Source organism: Corvus moneduloides, chromosome 4 (assembly GCF_009650955.1).
Source record: "Corvus moneduloides isolate bCorMon1 chromosome 4, bCorMon1.pri, whole genome shotgun sequence".
NCBI lineage: Eukaryota > Metazoa > Chordata > Aves > Passeriformes > Corvidae > Corvus > Corvus moneduloides.
The window spans coordinates 28,747,855-28,766,727 of record NC_045479.1 but is presented as its reverse complement, the minus strand read 5'-3'; the positions used below and the strand labels follow the sequence as shown (position 1 = coordinate 28,766,727).

Here is an 18,873-nt window from a genome sequence, read left to right as displayed (position 1 = left end):
CAAGAAGGCCAAGATTGCAGTGAAGGGAGTGGGTAGAAATGCAGTGGGAAGGGTAGAGCAGGTTTCTGACTGTTTGTCCTATGAGACCATTCCAGCTGATTTTCACAACCAGGGCAATTGAGTGCCAAGAAAAAGTGGTATCCAGATATCAGGGAGTCAGGTTTTCCAAGTGTTTGTCGTCTCCTTCCAAGCAGCGGGCTTCTTAGCCTTGCCATAGACCAGGACTGTGTGCTTAGCTGCCTCCCTATCTGGACTTGCATCCGACAGCAAATAAACATGGCCATATGCAGACGATCACTATTATTTTCAGTATACATCTTTCCTTTAACAAGGATTGCTGCTGGGTTTGTGGACAAAAGCCCAGCTACCCATGTTCTGTCTTTTCACTAGCTCTTTCTATTTAGGCAGAGAAGTGTTTCTGAAGTAGGCAGCTCAGACATCAGAAAAAACGACCCTGGTGATAGAATTGCTTCAGCTGCATTGGAAAAGATCATTGTACTTTGTTTTGAAAGCTACAAGAACAAAGACTGCTTTCCCTGTAATAAGGCTTGTGGGTCCTTTATTCCTCTGCGCATCGTCACAGGTCAGGCAAGACAACACAGTGGTTACTTCTCTGGGTCTTTGATAGTTCTGTCACCTTGGTTTCTAGAAATTGATGAGTCTGGCAGCTCATTCATTTCTGGACACTTTAAAAGACACTGAACATTTGTTTTAGTGCCCTGTTCTTCAAAATCTTAGGTGACTTTTGAAGGTGACTACAGGGAAGATGAGCAGAGTTGCTTCGTGCACCTGAGTTTTTCAGCTGTAGTTGATTTAATAGCAAGAAGACACTGACTTTGAACATGAATTCTTTCCTTTTGCAGATGAGAAGACAGCCAGCTTCCAACTTTCTCTTGAACAATTGGAACTTTCTTCCTTTGGAGACGATAAAAGTCTGCATGCCCAAGATACTCTCCCTACTACTAGACTTGCAATTAAAAAAGAATTTGAAAAGAAAGAGAGGTTAACATCTCAAAGCTTGCAGAGCCCTGCTTTTGGTCCTGGAATTTTGATGGGAGCGTTGCTTTTGTTTCAGATTCCCAGGAAACTCTCTATTGAGAACGCTCTTTGGCTTTTTTAAATTAGCATAAGAACTCTTGTTAACTTACAGGTTAAGAAAGTTCTGAGCTGTAGTGATTTCCCTCTTCATCTTCCCTGAGATTTTATTTTTTTAATTTATTGTGTAGATTTCCTTTTTCTCAATCGTTTTTTAATCAAAATTTGTTGTGAACTAGTTCCCATCTTGTTCCCTCCCTTTTGTGCTGGCAACTTTTTAACTGCTGCCATCCACAATTTTGAGAGCTTTAACTCTTGCTTGGCTGCTAGGAAATGTTTCTGGTTAATGGCTTCAGTAAAGGTGACTCAGACTTGAGGTTACTATTGCAGGATGTGTGTGAAGATGTTGCTACTGGGGAGCCTTTGATGAAAGGCTGGGTAGGTTTTGGCTGGGGAAAGGGCAGGTGTAGGTACCCATGCCTCAGGGCAAGAGAAGGACCATGTGAGCTCCTGGGGCTCCTCCTTGTGTTTCCTGTGCCATTCTGTGGTTTTGCCTCATCTTGCCTGGGGTCAGACAAGTTTCCTGGACTGTAGTTTTTTCTGCCAGCAGAGTTCAGTGTTACAGCAAATGAGTATTAAGCCTACAACTCTTAGTTGTCAACTGAATGCTCTGAAGGCTCTTTATCAGTTTGAAGAGGGTAGAACTGTAGAGTGGAGAGGAAGGGCTTGTTGCTCAGTTGTTGTTTTGCTTGAAAATTTTATCCGTCATGGATATGGGGACAGTTCCCAGCAAATTTTAAATCTCACCAACACAGGAAGTACGTGTGGGAAATGGAGGGAGGGAGGGGATCGCTAATCATGTATGTGCATTAGGAAAAGGGTTTCAAAACTGTTTTGCTTCTGTGCTTTCTGATAGATGGCACCATATTGCTAACTCTCTGAACTGCTTGTATGGGGAGGGAAGGGAGCAGACTATGACAAACAACTAGTGGAAAGTAATTTTTCTTTGTGTCAGTAAAATTGAATAATAGAGAAGCATAGCAGAAGCTCCTTTTGTGAGTGGATGGTTTCTAATGTGTATTTGTTATTTTAATTAACACTTTTTTTCAGCATTAACAAAACCTAAAGGATCCTGACTATCTCCAGGAGAGGCATAAAGAGGGACAAACCGATTAATCCTAATCTTGTCCATTGTGAAAGGTTTTATATATAGTCACTATGATCTCTACTCTGACTTTTTAATCCGGGGTCCTGAGAGCTGAATAGCAATTCTCACTGTTCCAGAATGCTTCTGCAAATCCATATTGATACATCTTTTGCAAAGGTTCCCTTTGAGCCTCCTCCTGCCAGACTTTTGTAAGCCTCTGAATTGCAGACGGTTACAGTCTCGGAGCTACGTCTAGCAGGTGCCAGCATTGTCTGCATTTATTATTGTGTAGTAAAAACGTAAGGAATATGATTAAGGACTTCCCCAATGGTGGAAGGCATGTTACCTATTTCCTTGAGCTTTGCAGGCAAGGCTAGGTTAAATGTAGCTTTGTTGGAATTTAGATTTTTTGGTTTTGTTTGGTGTTTGATTGAGTTTGGGAGGGGTGTCTGGTTTTCTGTATTGTTTGGATTTTTTTAATAATCAAGAATTGAGTAGCAGTATGGAAGCTGTTTAAACTCCAGTTAATAATTCAGGGAAGAAGAGATCCTATAATTTTCAAAGCTTATAACTTATCTGAGAGTATCCAAAATTCCTCTGGTTACATTGACCTGGGATCTGCTTGGGATCCTTGTAAATGCTGTGTCATTTCTATTGGTATGTGTCAGGGTTCTGGTTTTTGTACGTTCATTATCACTGGTTACATTAGCATTTAAGCAAGTTTACCAGATGGGATGGAAGGACCAAGGAAAATATATAAAGTGTTTCTTGTTCTATCTTGCCCTCTATAGGGGTAGCAGATCATGGATTTCATTTAGGTTCATGCTAAAATCTGTGTCTTGGTTTGATAGAGATAGTTAAGATATTTAGCTTAGCTCTATTAAGCTTAGCTCCCCAGCTGAGTGCAGGGGTATTTCTTCTCATGCAGTACAGGAAAATAATTTTGTTCTTTTCCTAGGACAGAAAAGGGACATATAAACATTAGAAAGCCTGTGAAACAGATGGTGATTTAACAGGTAAAGTTATTACAGATAGGATGGCAGTCATTCAGACAGAAGATGTGCAAATCATAATAGCTTCTCAGGTGCATATGCATGATATGAGCTGTGTTACAGAGCAGGTCAAGCAATCAGTTTTACATTCATATCCTGAGCCTCAGTCATTTTTGTTAGATCACTCTCCTGTGAACTGCTTATTCCATCAGGGCATGGAAATTTATTCTCAAATGAAGAGCATTTGTTTGGCAAAAAGAAACAGGAAATTCAAACTGGTTTGACCTGTTTCTAGATGACCAAGATAAAACTACTTTTAGTCTAGTTGGGATATAGTAGCAACTTATTCTTTAAAATACAAATGGAGCTTTTAACTTTAGTAAGGTAACAAAAATATTGCAGATATTCTTATGTGTAAAAGAATATCCATAATATTTTCCCACTGTTCTTTCATGTTTCTAAGGTGCTTTTCATTAGAAATATCCTAGTTTTCTTTTTAAGCTTTTATGTATAGGTATGGACCTGCCTATTTTCTCATCCTCTGTAGAATCTATTCATTAGCACAATGTCATGTAGATGAGTCTTAAAGTTCTTTGGATAAAGAACATTTCCAAATATTGAAACATGTATAAATGGATGTGCCATCATCTCCCTGAATTTTCCCTGCAGAAAGGCTGCGACAAGAACTTTGATCTTTTGGACCATTCTTATTATCTCTTTGGAGTGTCAACACTCAAACTGTGTGATAAAAATGTCAGTGGCAATGTTATCCATTTTTGTGTTGATCACTTTCACAGAAGTATTCACCAACTGAGCCTATTTCTGAAACGCAGGTCATATTTGAAGCACTAAATCCTTCATTCATTTTTTTCTGTGCAACTGCCAAAATTTCCTCTTGCTACAATGATGTTGATAAGTCACTCTTAAAACTAAATTTACTTATTTAATACAAAATGCAAAACAGGTGTGTTCATGCATTTGAATATGAAGTTCTGCCTCATTTCTTTTTTTTTTTTTTTTTAAAAGGAGATTAGCAATGACCTCTGTGATGGAAGAAAAGTAAATTGAATTTGATACCAGGGAATATTTTACTGACTGTCTTTTCAACTCACAGTTCAATAAAATTTGTCAGTTGCTGTGGAAGTATTTCCAACTTGTCTGGTAAAGTACCACAATTATAAAAGACTGACAAAAATCGGAGCACAAACTCTTCAGCCAAGTTCAGCATCAGAAGCAACAGGTGAGAGCACTGTAGTTCTAATCTATTTTAAAGCAGCTGATGATCTAGAAAACCTGAGCAAGACTTAGATGTGTGGATGCCAGGATCATGAATATATGCCTTCTCAAATGCCAGCCTCTGGTAGTTTTGTTAGTGCTTCTAGGTTTGACATACCACAGACACCAGGGAATAACATAACCGAGAGCACCTTCCTTGCCTGTGAAAAAACTCTGCCATATTTCAGGGGTTGAAAGCATCAGGTGCTCAGGAGCCCCAGTAACCCTGCTTGTGCCATGGTACCCCTCTAGCTCCCAGAGGCAGGGGGTGGGAGAGGAAGATGCTCTAGAGGAGGCCTAGGACAGTCAGCAAGCTACCTAGGACTTTTATCCCAAACAAAATAGGTACCTGTGGAAGTGACAACGAGGAACAAAAGTGACAAAGGAGATGTGACTAGACTAGGCTTCCATTTAAATAAGTGCAAGTCAGCACATTAGATGTGTAAGTAAAAGGCAGCAGAAGCAAAATGAAAATTATCTAATTTTTTCTCCAAACATTGCATAATTTCGGTCTTTGACTTTGGAAAAGAACTAGTACGTTATTGTAGGACCAATAAAATGGGTAGATTTGGGCATATAGTAAATCTATTGTGTATGTTCTAAAAAGAAAAATCTAAACAAGGCCTTAGTAAGACAATAGGATACATTTTACAGAAAATATAAATATTTAAGGCTTGAAAATAAGGCAAAGTGTGATAAATGCAAGAGGGGTTTACTAAAGGTGCATTGTGCCAGGCAGAGAGGTTATCTTTGCTAAAATTAATGAATTTCTAGACCAAGCAGGTTTGGTTTACATCATCTGACTGTACTGGGTATCTGGTAATTAGTATCTGAACATTAATAGTCAAAAGTGGAAAACTGGGGATCTGCATAAGTAATAGAAGTGATTAGCTAAATGAAAGACAGCGCTGTTTAGTCCCGAATGAGAAAGTACAGGGTTGTGCAGGTGTCACTGTTGGAGTTCGTGGAGGATGAGTTTTGTGATCAGTCTTAAATTTTTCAAGTGACTTACTTGGGCATTGGAAATGAGAGCAAGTCGTTAAAATTTACTCATGAGAAGGAAGAGAGTTGAGTCAATTAGTTGATCACTGAATGACTAAGTCACTGTTATTATACATCAGTTGGAAAGGGAGATGGAAAATCATAGGATGCATTTGAATTTGATTCTGCCCAGCTATTTTATACCAATTAAAGCACATGTTTAGTTTTTTTGTGACCTAAACTGCAACAGTTAGGATTATTCTCACAATAGATCCTTTTCTTTTGCCAGTAAGAGCCTTGCAGGTATGCATAGGCATATCTTAAATACTTTGCTTTACATGCAAATGAACCCTGCAGTGCAGTCATATGAGGAAAAAAAAAAAGGACTGGAAAGTGCTTTGGGAGACTTTACCCTGTGTGTGTGATGGTAGGAAGCACGGATTCTTCTGCAAGTTAAGCTGACTACCTCAGATTTGACACAGTGGTGAGTGGTTTGCAATGCGGGCTTGCACACCTCTGCAAACAAGACCATTTTTCCTGCAGAATCAATTTATGAGAACAGATCAGAGGGAAATGGTAAAAAGGGGAGACCGAGAGAAGAGTGTTGCAGATAAGGAGACAGAAGAAACCAGAATATCAAAAAGATGGAAGGGAGAATAGTATAAAGATGAGCAGGGATAAGGGGCTCAGGAAGGAGGAGATGAAAAAAAGAGGAGAGGGCATGAGGGAAGGCAGGCAGAGGAAGGTTTGTGTGAATGCCAGTAGGAGCTGCTGAGAAAAGGCTCATGTGCACTGCAGTGGCAGAGGACGATGCAGGATGGATGCACGTACTGGGGGAGGGGGAGAGGCAGTGAATACTCTCAGCAGGAGGGGGAGAGAGATAGATGGCAAACATACACAGAGGAGTGGTGGGGAGAAATAGTGGATGTACACAGCAGGGAGAGAGCAAGTGAGAGAGAGACACAGCAGATGCACACAGCAGGGGGGAGAAATGCATAGAATGAGGAGGGGGGGGCTGCACAGGGAAAGTATCAAAAAGCCTCAACAAAATTTTACAATAAAAGAATAAGAAATAATAAAATTCTTGATTTGAACATTTATCATTATTTAACACAGGAAATCAAGAAGAGAATTGAAGAGAATTTCCATTAGTTAAAAATTTTAAGCACTTCAAATGTTAATAGTGTTTGGTTTGGAATAAGACTATGCTTGACTTAATGAATTCCTCTTCGCATTTGCAGTGAAGCAGATGTCTGCTTTCTGTGTCTGACAGGGGACCCAATCCATTGCTTTTTGACGTCAATAGGACTGGGGCTTTTTCAAGGGCATGCATTTATCTTGTCAATGTGGTCTAACCAGCTGGCCTCGCTTCACTGCTCTGGTCTCACACAGGTGAGGAAGGTGGGTGGGAAGTGTTGTCACCTAAACTTTCTGAAATCTAACAGCTGTCACATGCTTCTCAGTACTCCTATGCATGTTTGGGCACTGATCCCTGTTACTCAGTGCAGCAGTTAAGGGGAGGTTGCTGTGATGTGCCTCTGTGTGTGGCTTGTTGAGGTATCTGGCACCAGCCCAGTGGCACAGACAAGGTTAGACCACCTTGATGGTAAGTAAAAAGCAAGACCAGTAAGAAAGCAGTCAAGCGATAAACTAGGTTAAGGAACAGTTTTTAGAGGATCCTTTATTCTGTTATTGTATTAAATGATGTGTATGTTTCCCAGATGCTGTGGAAATTATACAGGAAAACTCCAGCAATTTTTATGAGCATAACATGAACTCCACTGGTATGCATATGGAGAGAACACTGCCACTGGAGTGATTTTGTTAGTACACCTGTACATAAAGTTGCTTCTCTGTTATTGAGCTGGCAATTCAATACAAAAAAAAATAACATGGAAAAAGGGACTCAGAGGGAGACACTTCTCATTCGTAAGGACAGAATGTTAGTACAGTAAAGTCATGAGGAACTGGAGGTTGAAGGTGCTGTTTCTTAACAAAGCAAGGTTTGCTCCAATGGAAAGGGGGTGTCCCTGTGAAAGAAACAAAGTGTGGATGGACAATTTGGTTTGTTTTTGTGGGTGGAATCAAAGGAATGTACAGAAGTTGGGCATCAATAGGAAAGTCTCTTTCTCCTTCAAATGGTTTATAGCCCCTATAATGGTTTCTTGCCATTGCTGAGAGAAAGTCTCTATGTAGTGCTGATAGCATGCTCTTGAAGAGAGAGTGTCCCAATTCAAGGGACAAAGTGAGTACAGTCAATGTACCCATGCAGGCCCACACCTTTGATAACGGAATGGGAATGCGAGGTTTACGTATCTTCAGTGAAACATAGAATAGTGATTGGATTACTCTAAGGTGGAAATGTAGTAGAAGATATGCTCAAAAAACAATAACTGTTCTTATTCATATCACTCTTTTCCTTCCTTCTGAATTCTTACTTATTCTGAAAGCTCACAGAGAAAAGATTTATTCAAGTTTCATTTAACCTCTGCAATATGTTCTGTGGTTGCTGCCGTCCTCCTGTAGTGTAAGGAGCTTCATGGAGCACTGTGCTCTCTGGCCAAGCAGACACAGCAAAAAGAGAGAGAAGGTGGGTGAAATGTGTGGGTTTCAAGAGAGAAGATGTGTATGTCAGAGACTGGTATCAAAATGCCAGTGTTGTAGATCATACTGAGAAACAAGGAAGTTCTAGAAGGATCTGTTTGTCTTGTCCAGATTTGGAAGGATCTCACTGCCCATTTCCTTCTGCCATGGTGAAGCCTGTTATGGTTTGACAAGCAATGTGGGAAAGGGGGGAAGGAGACTCTCCTGCCAAAAAGACTCTTTGTATTTTTGGACAAGTGGAACCAGAAATAAATATGGTGTGGTGAGACTGATGCATTCGATTAGATTTTAGTATGTCTGAAAGGGCAGTTCAGAGACAAGCTGGGCCTTCTGCTTCTGTGCTCTGAGGGTCTATTAGTGATCTTAGTGTGAGTGCTGTATGTATTAATTGCCTGAAAGCATACTTCCATCAGTCTTCTGCTAGCTCAGGGTGATGAGTTTATGCTCCTTTTCCTGAACTGGTTGAATAGAAGGATTTTGCTTAAATGTTACTGCAGTGGGGAAGGGTTCATTCTGGACTGCTGTCATGGCCATCTCCACCCTCAGAGGCTCTGTTCTCTGGTAGAGTCAGTCCAGGCTTCTCTCATTCTGTGCCCTCATGCTGTTTTGAATACAGCAGGGCATGGTTAAGCCGCTTGAGTGGCCAAAACAAGTGCTGATGACTAAGTGCTCTCACTTGCACACATATACAACCACATTTTCAGAGTGCTTCTGGGGTTGAGGCAGAGGGAGGAACTCACACCACTCCTGGGAACTGTGCAAAGCTGTCTGAAAGTGATGGGAGGATGTGTCTTTAAGCTGGGCCCAGTACACATAAAAGACTAAAAAAATGCTTTTTGAATGGTAAAAATAGCTAGGATATTATTATTGTCTCCTTTTGTGTTGGTAGAATAAGTTTTTTCTCTCTTCTTAGACGCTTTAAATCTCTACATGATTTTCAAAAGTAAAAATCCTGTTAGTCCAGATGTCTGAACGGGACTTGGAAAACATCTACCTTTGAATTCTGGCAATTCTGATTTGTGACCAATGTTAGCCTGGGAAAGCAAGGGTTGTCTTGGGCAATTCAAGTGTGACAAGATGAGCTGAATCTTATTATCAGAAAGCCCCCCAAGAAAAGACTAAAGTACAGGGAATCATGTGATGAGGGTGATTTAAAAAAACCCCCAGTAGATACAGCTTCAGTAGGCCTATTACAAAAGCAAAAGCTTAACTGATAGTATCAGATGGGTGACAGCTGATAACTCGTGATGCAAGTGTTGCCACTATATGGAACGCATGTGTGAATGTTGTGGGGACAGGAACACCATTTGGCCTCAGGTACCACAATTGCTCTGCAATTCTCTGATGAAATCTTTGCTTTTCAATAACTGTTAGTTTAGTTTCTTTAAAGTATGCTTATATGTCAATATATGTCACAAAAGTGTTTTGTGACATATATTCTCCTGCATAGGTATGTAGTGCATCAAAAACCCTGAATCTTGTTTATGAAGTGACTGCTGTGAAGATTTAATTCTGGAAGGACAAGCTTGAGAAATATCTGTAAAATACTAAAATCTTTCTGGTTTTCATCAGCTTCTCTATTGAAATTAATTTTACCGAGTATCAAATTAGGTGCTGTTTGTTTAACTACTTGAACTGTAGGGGTTACATGCCAGATAAAGAAAAGTGTTCTGAATATAAAATAGTGCAAAATTAAGTCATTTTAAAATGAGAATGAATACTGTGAGAAAAGCTCAGTCCCCTTCAGCTCTGATTAGTGACTGCGTGATACTTAAAGGGATAGGCTTGAATATGAATATGGTTGATGTGTCCTATCTTCAATCTATTCTACAAAAATTAGAATTAGGCGTAAAGCATAAATCACCTCTGATTCTGTCGTTTCATAAGATGTTCTGGGCTTTTTTGGGTTTAGAATTTTATAATTTTTGTGAGGCATGTGTGTTATTTGTTTTTAACTTCAGCATTAGCAGTGTTGTGATTTAAATTAACCTTCTCATATTCAGAATGAAATTAGAGGACCTTATCTGGATGTTGATTGCAGTTTTGCTGATTTTTGTTCAGAACCAGGTAGCATGCAGAAATTATAGCCTCTTTTTCCCTGTCAACAAGCAGAGGAAAAAACATATAACTCTCACATATGATGAAAGACTGGAAGGAAGAGAGAGAGGAAGAGAGCAAAAAGTAAAATGGTAGGTAGGGTAAAGAGAGGAGTGTAATGCAGCTGAATTTCTGTGCATTTAAGTCCCAGCGCAAGCTGGGACTTAACACAGCAACGTGACAAAAATGTCAATTATGACCATTTCACTGCTATGTAACTAAAAGGAAAGGCCTGCTCACCTCTGGATATATAGCAATATCTTGATTTCAGTTCTGTTATTGAAGTTGAATTTAAGTAATGTCATAATTCCGAATGTATTAAAAAGAAAGAAAGAATGGAGAGTTTATACATGATCTTTCAGACCTATCTCACCATTGACATCTCACTTGACAGTTCAAAGCAGTTAGAACATACCATGCAATTTTTAAAGTATTTTTTACTTCATTTTTAGTAAAGGTTTTCTTGGTGTATATTTGCATCAATTAATGATACAATATGCACAAAAAGTATCTCACTGACCTTATTTTGAAATACTGTTTTGGATATGTTTTTTCCTCCCTCTCCCCCCAATTATTAATATTGATTACAGATTCTGAGAATATTTTTCGATTCTTTTTTAATTTTTTCTCTAGTCATTGTATTCAATCAGTTAACATCTTTCCTTTCAAATGTCTTTGTGTCTAGGGGCTTGGCATATGAGGGCGTGATGAGAGAATTCAGAGCATCATCTTCTTTCTTTATTGTTTTTCTTGTGAGAGATTTTTACCAGACTCTAGAGAAAATCAGTATATTTGAAAAAAATTAGACATCTCTTCCCTTAGGATTTTTTTTAGAAGATGGTTAAAATATTGACTTCCTGATATATTTTAAATAGGGAATAAACATTTTTACACCCTTAGAAATGCATGTTGTCTATGTGATTTGCATTAGACTGGAGCAGGATTGTAGCAATAGCCTGTATTTAGTATTCCTCAACTAATGACTCACACCATATAAATGCATCATATTCAATTCTGATAAATACAGATTTCCTTATTTCCTAAATGTGCTTTCATTTAGGAAATGAGTTAAAAATAAATATGACAGTTACAGATAAGATAAAACTCTGACTTTGGGCACATTTGGAAGAGTATATGACAATAAAGTAATCTGTGAGTTGAGAGAAATTCTTCCTACCCTGTTAATGGATACCTGCTTGATTCCTCTCTTGAAGGATACTCAGGATGGGAAGAAAAGAAAAGGCCCAGTGAAATTCTTGGCTTTTGTGATGTCTTGTGGTGTTAAACTCTGAACTAAATTTGTGTAGTAAAAGCAATGGTTTCTTTTCAAGAGGCTAAAAATGCATTACTACACTCAAAAATTACTTTTTGTGTGGGTTGTGAGAAGAATTAGTCACTCATTTTTGCTCTACAATATGTGTATATTTATTTATTTACTTATTTTTGCAGATGGACACCCTAACTTAAGAGACTCCTGACCAACTGTGAGGTCTCAAGTAGGCTGAGGGAAAGATATCATGTCCTGTATTCTATATTGTTTTCTTTTTGTCGTCAGTCAGAGCAGGTCAGTTTTCTAATTATAGGGTGAAATGTTACAGATAGAATATAAGACATAAGGAATGAGAATAAATGAATGAAAACCTGTTAGTATTCCTTTCTAAATAAGCAATAGGAATTGCATTTAAAATGCTAGGTGCAATATTGTATCGATGACTTGAGAATGTTGGAGACAATACAGAAAAACCTGAGCATTAAAAACACTTTTAAAAGGCAAAAGCAAAAAAGGCTGAAATTTCTTCCATCAAATAAGTGAGTTATTGTTAACATTTTTTTTATTAATAACAGGTTATACAGTAAAACAGGAAGGTGAGGTGGTAGATTCCAAATGTTTGAAAGCGTTCTTCCAGAGGGCTTCTGTGGAATAGTACTAAACCAAATCAAGTTAATCAAGTGCAGTATAGTAGGAAATAGATAACAGGTCTTTGACTTCTAAATCTAATTTACTTTGAACTTCAGACTATTTGTCAAATTCTTTACCAAACGATCTTCAGAAAAAAATGAAGTCAGTGTACCTAGATGACTTTGTCTACAAGGGCAGGCTGAACAGACTGGAATTTTTAAGCACAGAAGAGGTACATATGTGGGAAGTACTCTGGTAGAAGTGAATGACTGCTGCAGAGGGGATAAATATGGACTTATGAACTGCTAGACTTAAACAGGGGAGAAAAAGACCCTAACACACAGAATTTCTTTTTTCCCCTCTACCACAGAATTTAAACTGTGGAATGCAGCTCTACTATTTTTAGATGGTCTGAAGTGCAAACTGCTTTAAAAAGGGACTGGAAAAACAGGAGAGAACTGGCTAATGAATAGCTATTGAAGACAATTGTGTGGACGCAACCTGTGACTTGAGATACTATCCCCATTTATTACTGACAGGTATTTTGCACATTCCTTGATGGTAGCAGCTCTGGAAACAGACTGTGTATTAGATGGACTAATGTTCTGATTTGCAGCTGCATTTTTCTGGATTTCCAATTTGAATATGAATACATGTACAAAATCATCACTTTAATCTTTTTCCAGAGCGTAAGAAAGATCCAAAAATCACTTGCTGTAGTGTATCCCTGTAAAATACTCTGCATAAAGTATGGGTTGCTGTGTGGTTCATTGCCTGTTTTCTACTTGATAAAGGTGCATTACAAGACCAAAGGTGATAGAGTTTTGCTAAACTGGGTGGGCACAATAAGGTTAACAGTTGTTGCGCTGGAAAATACTCTAGGGTGTGATGAGGAGAAATGTTTTTAAAAGTCAGCCTTTTCTGTATAAGGGGGACTACCTTAAAGCTTCTGGTGGCGATTACACCCGAGTTACGTTCTGCCTGGCTCCCGTTGATTGCATTACAGAATGACAATTGCACCTCTGGATGCTTTATAATGTATATACTGTTGGTGCATGAGTTGTGGTGGAAAGCAACATCCTTCTGCATCCCAGTTCAGGACTGAGGAAATAAATGCACTATGCAGTTTTGAGTAATTGCTTGTACTCTGTCCATGAATCTGTGTCTCTGCCATTTATTTAAACATAAACAACTCTCTGGTTGCCTCCAAGACTTTGGCTTTTGTTTAAAAAATTCTTTGGCAGAACAATGCTTTCTCTCCTCCTTCGAGCTTAGTTGCTTGTCAACCTGTTCAACCTGTCATTTCCTGAGAATACAGTTGGGGGACAGTCAGAGCAGGAGCCTGCTGTTGGGGGCCAAATTAAAGGAAGGTTCACTTTATATCCATCATGTTACGTTTTTAACTGATAGGTTTTTTGCCTTATTTGAGCAAAATATTTTAAAAAATATGTATTTAAATGTAAAACATAAAAATGTTATTCAGTCAATTAATATATAGATCTAAGTACAACAGTCTTTGAAAAAGTATTTATTTTAAAACATAAGAATTATCTAGTTTAGAAACAGTAAATAAAAACGAATTCCTAGCATATGGATCTGGCCCTTCAGAAAACACACCCAATTGTGAAATGTTGGTGAATTAATACTTTTGAAGAAGCTAAAAGCTTAAGGAGCCACCTACTTAATATGCATAGCAAGTAATAACCTCTCTGCTGCATACGGCTTCAGTTTAGCAACAGAGCCAAAGATTATGGTTTTGTGCAATTTCATCAGCACAATATTTGGGCTTATACTCAAATTTTCAGCATATTCTTATATTTCATTGGCTTCTGGACTGAAAGTGAAACCTATGCCCACTTACATTCCTTAATAGTGGTAGACCCCAGGACACTTCAATGCTTTTGTGTGCTTAGGCCTAATCAAGAAGTATATGGAATATAGGGTGTTTCTGCCATAGTCAAATATGTTACTGGTTTAACAGATCTCAAATCCAACCTTTTTTTTGGCATAGCAGTGTGTTTTCACAGAGTGGCTTGCTTTTACTTGCAAAATGTTATACTTGTGTAAGGACTCTCTTGTATGCCTTTCCTTTTAAAAAGAAAAGCAAAGAAACCACCCCAAAACCCAAAAGAGACAGAAGGTCTTGCATAACTCTTAATGGAAGAGCTGTGCTTTATTCTGAGGTTAAAAAGGAAAATTGAAACAAAAGATCGGCCAGTTAATAGAATGTAGGATGTTTAGGTAAAATAAAGTCATTTTATCCATGATGAAGATGCCTCCTGTCAAGCAAGCACAGTTTGAAGAAGGCATAATAACTAATAACTTATTTGTACCTGGGTTATTAGGATAAATCTGCAGATAAGGATATGTGTATAATGGAAGCTTCAAAAGCTTCAAATCTGAGGTGATAAATGATTCAAAGTGAAACACATTAGCTTAGATTTTAATGTTTGTAAAATGAATGAAACAATACATCTATATGCCAAAACCATATTATCATAAACGTATTTGCCAAACTGTAAGGCATAAATTGCACTTAAATTTAGTAATCTATGATGGTATGCTTGAATGTATCTTTGTGATTAAATGTGAACAATTGCTCCTTTAAGGTAAAGGTCTATGTATGTGTGATTAATCAGATTGAAATGACAGGGCGGACAGCTCATGCCATGCCTGGTTATCAGAGTGATTGATTTTAGTCAATGCTGCTGGATGAAAAAAAATCTGTTAATAACTACAACTGCAAAACTCCTGATGTCACTGATAGCACAAATCACTTCTCACACTCATATTATCTGGCTCATTTGCAGATACGGAGCACACAAACCAATCCACTGAAACGCAAAATTATAACGTACAGATTTATGCAAGAGGGATGACTGCAAAGTGCGCTGCATGAGCAGTGTAAGAAGCTGAAAATTGCTGCTGTTGTAGCTGTCATAGGCACATTATTTTCTTTGGTATGTGTGGAGATTTTGCTGTCAGGCTTTTATCCTCCAGATTGTTTGTGCTGTACCTCTCTTCCTGCTTAAAATAGAAAATCAGTCACTGAACCTGGATGCTATTAAGTGTTCTTAGAATAGTTCTTAACTAAGTTGGCTGATTTTCACTTTCTGATGAAGGTACACTCGGTTGTTTATTGCAGGCTCTGAACAAACATGTTTTTCCAAAATCAACCAATAAGATTACAAATTGCATTTCATCAACAGAATTGTTTATCATAGGTATATTCCTTCCATCTAATATTTATCTTTTTAGTTGTTGTGTTTTTATTCTGAAAGATCTGGAGTTTGTCTGCATCCAACATTGTGTTTTATCTGCATTTTACAGGGATTAACAGGGAATGTGAATGTCTTACGGACTTCAGAGGAGAAGGGGGACAAAAAATAAATCTCTGGTGTTTGGTAGGATTGTTGTCCTAAATTCAGCCCCTTACCCAGCCTTTCTCCACTAGCTTTTCATCTGCCGTTCCCCACTGGCCTAAAGCAACACATTTGATATACCTCTAAGCATAAAAATCTTTTTGGGTTCCTATAGTCCCTTGTCCCCCCAGAATTCACAGATGCATCCATTTTCAGGAAGCCCATACAGTTACGGTCTGAAACACTGGGGCTCTTGATTTTTTGAAATGATAAAGTCATCCTTTGCTTTTTCAAGCTTCTCCCTTCTGCTCTGTAGGTAAGTCCTACTGCAAAAATATTTCTATGAAAGACCCCAGACTTACTAATGTGTATGCTATTTCATCACACTGCTCTTCAGTTCTGTCTGGTATTCTGCAGAAGACCAGAGTGTGCTTATAAGGATACCAGTTTGCCCCAACACTTCATGTATGTAAATCACAAGGGAAAAAATGTTCACTTCAAGAAAGCAGAGATGATTATTGCTTAGTAGTATATTAAAGCACTACTGTCATTATTATTTGTTCTTATTCCTCCAGAGGATCTGGGTCTTGATTATGATTCTGTTGTGGTAAGTGCCTCTATCAATCACAGGGAGATCAAGTCCTTGCCTGAAGATGTGCATATAAAGGTACCCCATACAGTAGCACACCTTGAAGGAGCTTGATGGTAATTTCTTAGGTGCCAAATATATTAATGTGAGTTCAGGCATGTTTCTGAAGTCTGAGGTATTTAAAGATAAAACCTTCTGTTTATTTATTTGTTTAAATTATTCCTGTGATTCTCACAGGAATAATTGTGATGCAGAAACAAAGGACTTACCTGACTTTTAGATTTGTAACTTTCTGAACTTTGGATATTGTCCTTTAATATGTTGAGTGGGGTTGTGTAAGAGTTCTGTGTTAGGTGCTTTCATCAAAGGAATGAAAAACTGAAGATGAATCCTTGCCGCTAGTTCAGTTTACTTAGGAATTTACTGAGGAATTATCCCTTAATCTAAAGGTCATAACATTTTAAATAACATGCTTTTAATATTCAGAATGGACCCAGTTGCCCTCTAAGCAGCTGATAATTTTGAAATGCTTTTTGCCACGGACACCCATGCATTACCTTCTCTCACTTTCCTTTCATACAAATAATGAACCTTGAACTTTACTGCAAATATGCTTTTGTCTTTTGTTCAAGCAAAAGAGTAAGTGTTGACTTTAAGCCTGCTCATGTATGGTGTTCCTGAGTTCACTGCTTGATTTGTTTGCAGATATGGCAAACTGAGAAGATATGTTTAAAATACTGCCAGTTGTTTTTATGTGCAAGGAGAATCCCGTCCATGAAGGAATCTGAACTAGGAAGAGGAGACAGGAGTTCTTGGCTGCACTCTTTTGCTAGCATCATTAAGCCATTGCCATAAGATTGTATGAAGATGCACCACCCAAGAAATTTTAGATAAAAGGTCACAGTTTGACACCAAATACAGGACATATGTATACACATCCATTCCATTTCACATAGCATCCATTCTGTCTCCAGGCACAGCTGCAGGACTCTTCATAAATAAATAACCTCGTGTAAGACAGATTATGTTCCTCGGATATCAATCACTGGTAAATATCGTGTTCCTACTTACGGTGTAAGAATACCAAATGGAAACTCAGGAAGATTTCAGATTGCCATTATATTTACAGTCCTGGAGCTTACTGCTGAGAATTATTGGATGTCTTTGCCTCTGAATGTGGGCTGAAAGCTGCAGTGGGACACTCATTCCTAGCTCACCTCTCAGATTTTCAAATCAACATTGATCGTACGTCTTAAAACCCTGCCTCTGAATCACTGTAAATACTGCAAAAAGATTCCAGTCTTTGCCAGATAGGGTCAGTGAGGAAAGAAAAGCCTAAACTCATCCTTTTCTGATTCCATATCTGGAAAATGTTTTGGACCAAAGTGTTCTGGGTATTGTGTGATTATAGGGACTAAATGCAGCAGGGGATATGGAGGGAAATATATGTCAAGAAAACACCTGCAGTATTGGAGTGCCTTCTAGTAGCTGCACAATGAAAGGACAGTTATTTCATTCCCTTTCTTCTACTGGGTCATCAGCTCTTTTTCTGTCAGTGGTCAGACATTCCCCAGTTCCAGCTGCAAATAATACATCCCTCCACATGCTGACATCAAGAAGTGGGGTTGGTTTAGTTCTGAATTTTTGCCATCCTTCAGAGGCAGTGAGTCCAATTTCTTTGGAATCCATTTGAATGCTTCCCTCACCAGCCAGTGTTCTGCACCGGCCAGAACAAAGGTAAGAGATTGTTTACAAATTCAGTAATTCTGTGTTGGAGACTCAGTGTTTTGAATGAAGCCACAGTTGGGTGTTCTGAGAGGACTCTGATTTTTTCCAATGTGAATGCAGCTGCTGTTTCATTCCTTACTAATTTTGGCTTATTTATAAATAATTCCAGACAGGTTTCAATATGTCTTTTTCATATTCTATTCCATTCTGTTTATTCTTACAAGGAAAAATATAGTCAGAATATACAGATTCCCTTCCCTCCCCATTATTTAATATATCACAGATTAGCTTGTGATCATTTTTATTGAACTATAAGGATAAGGAAAAACTCAAAGCTTCCTAAATACTCTTATTTTGATTAGGGAATGTATAAAGATAAATGGTTATCTGTTATCATTTACCTTCTTAACATAATTGCTCTTATTTTAGGGTTGGATTTCTTTAGTTCTGTAGCATTCTCATTAAATAGCAAAATGATGATCACAAACAGAGGAGTAGCCCAGCCACAGAAGAGTATCAGCAGAGCCAAGACCACCTTGGCCAAAATGTGAGCTAAGAGGGGTACACAGCACTTCTTACCCTGGTTTTGTCCAGGTACCCTGGAAGCAGACCTTTGGAGGTTATCTAGCCAAGACAACCAACCTGGCAAGAGAGCCACTGCAGCTTGGTGTAGCCATCTTTGTCCTTAATGATAAGGAGCAGTGGGATTCAGGGGGACCAAAATTCAGATGTTTGTTGAGGGATGATTGTTTTCGACTTGCATATAATAAGTATGATTTTTTTGTCCTCAGGTTTTTCTTATTTCTGTTTCGAGTTAAAGCTGCAAAAATTTAATTTTAATGTGCCTCTTCATTTGTAATTTTTGTGGTGATGTTCTACTTCATACAACATCATGGTTAGTACACCATGGCCTTCATAACACAGCCTCCTGAATTTTCCAGGAAGATTGCTTCATTGTGGGGGAAAGCTTATTATCTTGCTATTAGTTTCTATTACAGAGTAAATAATTTCCAGATAAGAAGTGATTTAGCTTTCCACAGAAATGGACAGTGTTTTCAAATGTAGAAATCAGAAGCTTATTTTTAATACTTCTATGAAACAGTCACTAGGAGAAAGCCATTTATGAATTGAAAAAGGGGTCTAGAGACTTTTTAGAGATGTAT

General features: G+C 38.3%; 1 long non-coding RNA gene across 15 annotated transcripts in view; it reads left to right on the top strand.

Annotated features, from left to right (window-relative positions):
• Nucleotides 1-4,204: 4,204 nt before the first annotated feature.
• LOC116443316 overlaps nt 4,205-18,873 on the top strand; it is a 114,467-nt gene continuing 99,798 nt past the window's right edge. For 10 of the 15 annotated variants that reach the window (XR_004239828.1, XR_004239826.1, XR_004239822.1 and 7 more), the window contains exons 1-6: nt 4,205-4,414; nt 6,672-6,822; nt 7,881-8,020; nt 12,402-12,570; nt 14,842-14,991; nt 15,362-17,719. This is a non-coding gene — a long non-coding RNA (uncharacterized LOC116443316). The remainder of the gene's footprint in view (nt 4,415-6,671; nt 6,823-7,880; nt 8,021-12,401; nt 12,571-14,841; nt 14,992-15,361; nt 17,720-18,873) is intronic. The other 5 variants (XR_004239821.1, XR_004239815.1, XR_004239823.1 and 2 more) reach the window with 5 other exon arrangements.